A 6328-nucleotide genomic window follows, 5' to 3' on the forward strand; every position below is an offset into this window, starting at 1 on the left:
AAGGAAGAATAAACATTTTGGAAATTGAACTGTTTTTCCCTTTACTTTTTTATGGTTTTGTCACTATAGGGAATTATTTCTTGTTTACCTTCATTTTTTGTAATCCTAGCATTTAAAAAGAAATTAGGCCAGCAGGAACCAGCATACAATTCTCAAAATGGTCTATACTTTGGGCAGTCCTTCTTAGGAGTCTGCCTATTTGCCACTATGCTGCTGTGATTATGGTTTTCTGATCTTAACACTCTCAGCTTCCTTACCACAGCCCCAATCACCCATGGCAAATAATAGCTTTTACTTTATTAGACTGTGTCTACCTGACTCTGTTACTGTCAGTTTGTGCTACTGGCTGCTTTGCATATTAAACCAGCTCTTCCATCTCCATGGCATCTGCAGTAGGCTCCAGTTCCTCCAGCCCTGGGTCTGTTTCGTGATATTCCATCTCCTTCTCTTCCTGTATCTTTTTATCTATCTCACCTGGGTTAAGAGAGGCCACATATGTCCCATCTCTCTGGCCCTAGTTAGCCTTCCCCTAGAGCCCTATTAGAACATAAGAAATTGCCATGCTGGGTCAGACCAAGGGTCCATCAAGCCCAGCATCCTGTTTCCAACAGAGGCCAAACCAAGCCACAAGAACCTGGCAATTACCCAAACACCAAGAAGATCCCATGCTACTGATGCAATTAAAAGCAGTGGCTATTCCCTAAGTAAACTTGATTAATACGGATGTGTAGCCAAAAAAATTTCATTGCATTCGTGATACGTATTCGTCGGGGGTCATTTCCGTTGCATTCGGACGTATGGCGCATGCGATACGTCGCTATGTGAATTTGTTTTCCGGTTCCCACTAAAGTCAAAGGGGGAAGGATTTCCAGTCTATTTTTGGCTGCAGAATTGGGGTTTTATTATCAATTTTGATGAACTTCTGGGGAGCAATCATCACAACAACAAAAGAGCTCCAAGGTACTTAGACTGTGGCAAAGTGGTACCAAAGTGGCATGAATAGCCTAAGGCACTGTAAAGGTGCAAAGGGGTACCAGAAGTGGCAAGAGTGCTTTAACAGAGGCACAAAGCAGCAGTGAGAGTGTCAAAAACACACCACAGCTTCAAAAGAGAGCACCGATAGCAGATGCATGAACCATCGAAGGCAGCACGACAGGCAAAGCGGCAAGACAAGTGGCATTGACATCCAACAGGACAATGAAGGGGAACATAGCAAGCAGATATACTAGCACCAACACACTGAGGAACCATGATAGTGGCAAGAAACCACAAGGAGTTAAGTGAGTCATCTGGTGTATGGCAGCAAAGCAGAGTGGCAGAAAGCTGATAGGGGCAAGACAGGCTGGCAGAGTGGAGGTAGTCTGGTCTCTGTGGTTTTGATAGGGGAAAGACAGGCTGGCCGAGGAGAGAGTTCCCTTTCCTTTGTGCAGGAAAGGACTAACTAGAACGGGTTCACCCCTAGAGTGGGGTGTTTCCGTTGGCGTCTAGTGAATACCCAGAAGTTACTGACTGTACTTACGCACTTCAGCTGATGACAAAGGAACTTGAAGAGCTCTCAGAAATAAGAAAACTGCTACTCAAGTCCAAATCTACAATATCAACCTATGTTGACTTTGTACTGTACAGTGCCTCTGTAAACAATGGGAACACAGAGGATGAACTAGAGTACAACTACCACCAGTTTTCTATAGCACTAGAAACATTAATGTAGCAACTAAGAAACATCTTGGGAAAATGGCCCGTATTATGAAGGTCATGAAAACTATATCCTAGCTCCAAGCTGGACAGACAGGCACAGCGTTAGAGGTCGAGCCCTGGTAGGGACATAAGGCCTGGACGGACAGGCAAAGCAGTCGAGGACAGAGGTCAATCCCACCCAGGGACATAAGGCCCGGATGAACAGGCACAACAATCGAGGTCAAACACTTGTAGGAATACAAGGCCCGGATGAACAGGCACAGCAATCGAGGTCAAACACTTGTAGGAACACAAGGCCTGGACTGACAGGCAAAGCAGTCGAGGTCAAACACTTGTAGGAACACAAGGCCTGGACTGACAGGCAAAGCACTCGAGACAGAGGTCAATCCCACCTAGGGACATAAGGCCTGGATGAACAGGCACAACAATCAAGGTCAAACACTTGTAGGAACACAAGGCCTGGACTGACAGGCAAAGCAGTCGAGGACAGAGGTCAATCCCATCTAGGGACATAAGGCCTGGATGAACAGGCACAGCAGTCGAGGTCAAACACTTGTAGGAACACAAGGCCTGGATGAACAGGCCCAGCAATCAAGGTCAAACACTTGTAGGAACACAAGGCCTGGACTGACAGGCAAAGCAGTCGAGGTCAAACTTGTAGGAACACAAGGCCTGGATGAACAGGCACAGCAATAGAGGTCAAACACTTGTAGGAACATAAGGGCTGGACAGTTGACAGTCAGGCACAGCGTTTCATGTCAGATACATGTGCTGCAGTGCTTACATTATCTGGAGCATAGGAGGCAATTGGAGCTGCTGCAAGGCTTTGAATTGCTTTTATTCATCTTGCCATTCACAGGGAAAATTTGGAAACCCAAGCAAAGGCAGGTTTACTTTCAAAAACACTAGCATTTCCATGAACTCTGGTGCCAGCCTTGAGCGATGAGGGCTCATGATATCCCCTGTCATTGAAAAGACACGTTCACTGGGCACACTGGTTGGTGGACATGACAGATATCGCTGAGCCACTTTGGCTAGGTGTGGCCAGACAGTGGACTTGTGTGCCCAATATGCCAGCGGATCTGTCTGCATTTTCTCTATCGGCTCTGAGAGATACCGTGTCACTAACAGCTGTGCTGGTGTCTCCTTTCCTTGGGCGGGCTCAGAGTCACTCATGCCAGCTGCTTTCTCTCTCACCCGTTGCACAACTGATGAATCTTTAGGGCCAACATGCCTTGGGCGTTCTGACGTGGAGGAGGAGGTACTATCTGTTGCTGACACAGTGCTGCTCCTGCTTGGGCTAGCAGCACAACTCTCTGACGTGCCTGCCGTTTCCACCTCTGCTTCAAGCCTAATCTGTCTCCACCTATGGCGCTCCTGTTCACGGACTTTTGCTAACAGCAGCTCCTTCACAAATGACAGACAATTGGACTGTAGGGCGAGTTTAACTTTCACACGGGGATCACAGACTGAGGCGAGCATGTATGTGCGGTCGTCTGTTAAAGGCCGTAATCTGTCTGTCACCTGCTGCTGCAAAACGTCTAGACACTGCAGCACCTCAGCTGTCATTCCCTCTTCCTGTTGAAAGGCCTCCAAATGTTCATCCAGGAAATTAACTATAGGGATGATGTCAGCCAAGGCGGCACTTCTGGAACTCAGCTCCTCCGTGACATCCTTGAAGGGCTGCAGGATTTTTACCAGCTGATTCATGACTAACCAATCATGATGCCCTAGGGGATTCTGCACACCTATGTCCATTGTACCAGAAAGTTCATGAAGGGGTGTCTGCAGCTCCAGTAACCTCTCCAGCATCATAAAGGTGGAATTCCACCGGGTGGCAATGTCTTGAATGAGATGCTTGTGAGGCATATCCAAATCAGTCTGCTTTTGTCGGAGAGCCTGCCCCGCCTTGGCTGCATTCAGTGCATGTCAACCTTCCTTTCCCCGCCCCCTCCCCCTCATTAGCAAACCTCCCTCCCCATGCACTAGTTTCGCTCTAATAGTGCATACTGCTACTGTTTCCTTGTTATGTTATGTTAATTATCCAAGTTGTTCACGTCCCTTGTTTCATTGTAAGACATATGTTGTCATTGTTTTCTACTTGTTATAATGTAAACCGGAGTGATAAGTAATTCTGTTACCTGAACTTCGGTATAAAAAAAGTTATAAATAAATAAAAATAAGTGTCAGAAAATGTCAGCGGCGGATACGCTGCATTCCGGTATCCATGCCGACCTGTCCTGACCTTTCCTGTGAGTCACTGTGACTCACAGGAAAGGGATCAGACAGGATGGCATGGTTACCGCAGGGGGTGCTGCCATTTTGTCCAAATCATAGGTAGCTAGTAGCTAATGGGGGCGAAGAAAAGCGCACCAAATTAAACAGATAATACGTTAAATATGTGGGGAGTCGCGATGTGTTTCGCCTCCCCACATATTAACGGATAGGACAAAATACGTTGCGGATCGCAATACGTCGAAAACGGATGCACACCCCATATTGATTAATAGCAGTTAATGGACTTCTCACAGACCTTATCCAACCTTTGTTGAACCCAGCTACACTAACTGCACTAACCACATCCTCTGGCAACAGATTCCAGAGCTTCATTGTGTGTTGAGTGAAAAAGAATTTTCTCTCCGATTAGTCTTAAATGTGCTATTGGATGTTCTACTCCTGGTTTTGGCATATGGGAGTGGAACCCACCTCTCTTGACCCTCTTTTCTAGAGAATATGGTCTTTTTCCTAAGCAATATATCCTGCTTTCTGTCATCAGGACACACTCTCCTAAGAGTTGATGAATTGTATCTTTTCCACTTTATCCATACTTGAAGGGCCTATTCAACCAGAGTTTTACCTACATTCTTTCCAAAACCACATGCAGACAAAGGAGAATTTGCTCTTCACTCCTTGGACTGTAAGAGGGCTTTGGCATATTACCTAAAGAGGACTCAACTTCACCATCAAACTTCAAGTGTTTTTGTCTTTTGATCTCCATAGACTGTGAAGGGCAGCTGCAAAACAAACACTGTCCCACTGGCTAGTGGATTGTATAGTACAATGCTTACAAATTACAGATGATTAAGCTCAGCAAGTAAGCCTTGGCGACGTCAAAAGCTCATCTCAAGTCCGCTTCATTAGACGACAGTTGCAAAACTGCTACTTTTGTTTTCGATTCACACCTTTATGTCCTACTACTGTGTGGACCAGTATGGGCCAGATTTTAATTCTTACCGCGTGGGGTACATTTGTGCGTGCTACCTGGCACGCACTAATGTACATCCGATTTTATACATGTGCATGCTGCCATGCCCATGCTATAAAATCTGGGGTCAGTGCGGGCAAGGGTGTGCACCACGTCTGCACCTTGCGCGCTGCTGAGCCCTGATGGGTTTTCCCATTCTCTCCAATTTCGGAGTGGCCTTGGCAGGAACTCTTCTTTTGGTCCCGTCCCCCCCCCACCTTCCCCTATCTAACCCACTCCCCCAGCCCTACCTAAATCCCCCCACCTTATTTTATTTTTTATGCCTGCCAGAGGCAGGCGTATCTTGCGTGCGCCGGCCAGCTGCCGGTGCACGAACCTCCGGCACGGCCGCTGTGCCGGAGGACTCAGAACCGCCCCTGGATCAGCACCCCGCCTACGACCCTGGCCCTGCAATGCCCCAGGACATATGCGCATCATGGGGCTTGCGCACTCCGCTAAGCCTATGCAAAATAGGCTCGGCACGCGCAGGGAAAGTTTTTTGGGGGTTACGCGCCTAACCCTTTGAAAATCTACCTCTTGTCCCAAGGAAATAGTAACTTTAGACAAGCAGTTCTGTGCAGCCTGTTCACCCCACTAGTCCATTCTTAACTTGATGGGGCCAGGTTTTCTTTAAAGTAAATGTTGCTTCTGCTAGGCTGCCCTCAGCTTGAGACTCTTGCCACATAATGCCTAATTCATGCCTGCTTGCTAGAGAAAGCAAGTTTTCTTACCTGTAAACATGGTTCCTAGACAGCAGGATGAATCAGCCATTCTTAATTCACACATCTCCCTGTACGTATTTATATTTATTTAACATTTTCTATACCGACCTTCAGGTTGAATACTATATCAGGTCGGTTTACAATCGAACAGGGGTAGAACAGTAGAACATAACGTAACATGAGGAAAAACTTTTTATAATTAGCGAGACAAAAGCAGAGAAGCAAAGTTAACATAAGAACAAGGACCTTGAACTTGGAAGCTGGATCAGCTTGGAAAAAGAGAAGCCTTAAGAGTGTATTAAATTAAATACAATGGTGAAATGTCCGAGCCTGGTCTATACTCTATAGCTAGTTAGCTTATTAGGGTAGCAAACTAGTGAATGAGGTGAGTATTGGAGTGGCGAAGTTCGGAATTCATATTCATATTCATAGCGTGAGTATTATCTAATGAAAGTTTGATGGATCAGGGAAGGCTTGTAAGGCTTCCTACTTGAGCTCTAGGAAGAGACTGAGGGATTCACAAAGCAGCGTGCTCATGTGTAACTCCCATGCATACTCAGTAAATTCTTCACTGAGAGCTAGATCCATATTGGCGTTACAGATAACTTCACCCACACATAATGGCTAATGCATTTGCTGTCTATAGAGAACCTTGTTTACATGT

This window comes from Rhinatrema bivittatum, chromosome 6 (assembly GCF_901001135.1).
Source record: "Rhinatrema bivittatum chromosome 6, aRhiBiv1.1, whole genome shotgun sequence".
Classification (NCBI taxonomy): Eukaryota; Metazoa; Chordata; class Amphibia; order Gymnophiona; family Rhinatrematidae; genus Rhinatrema; species Rhinatrema bivittatum.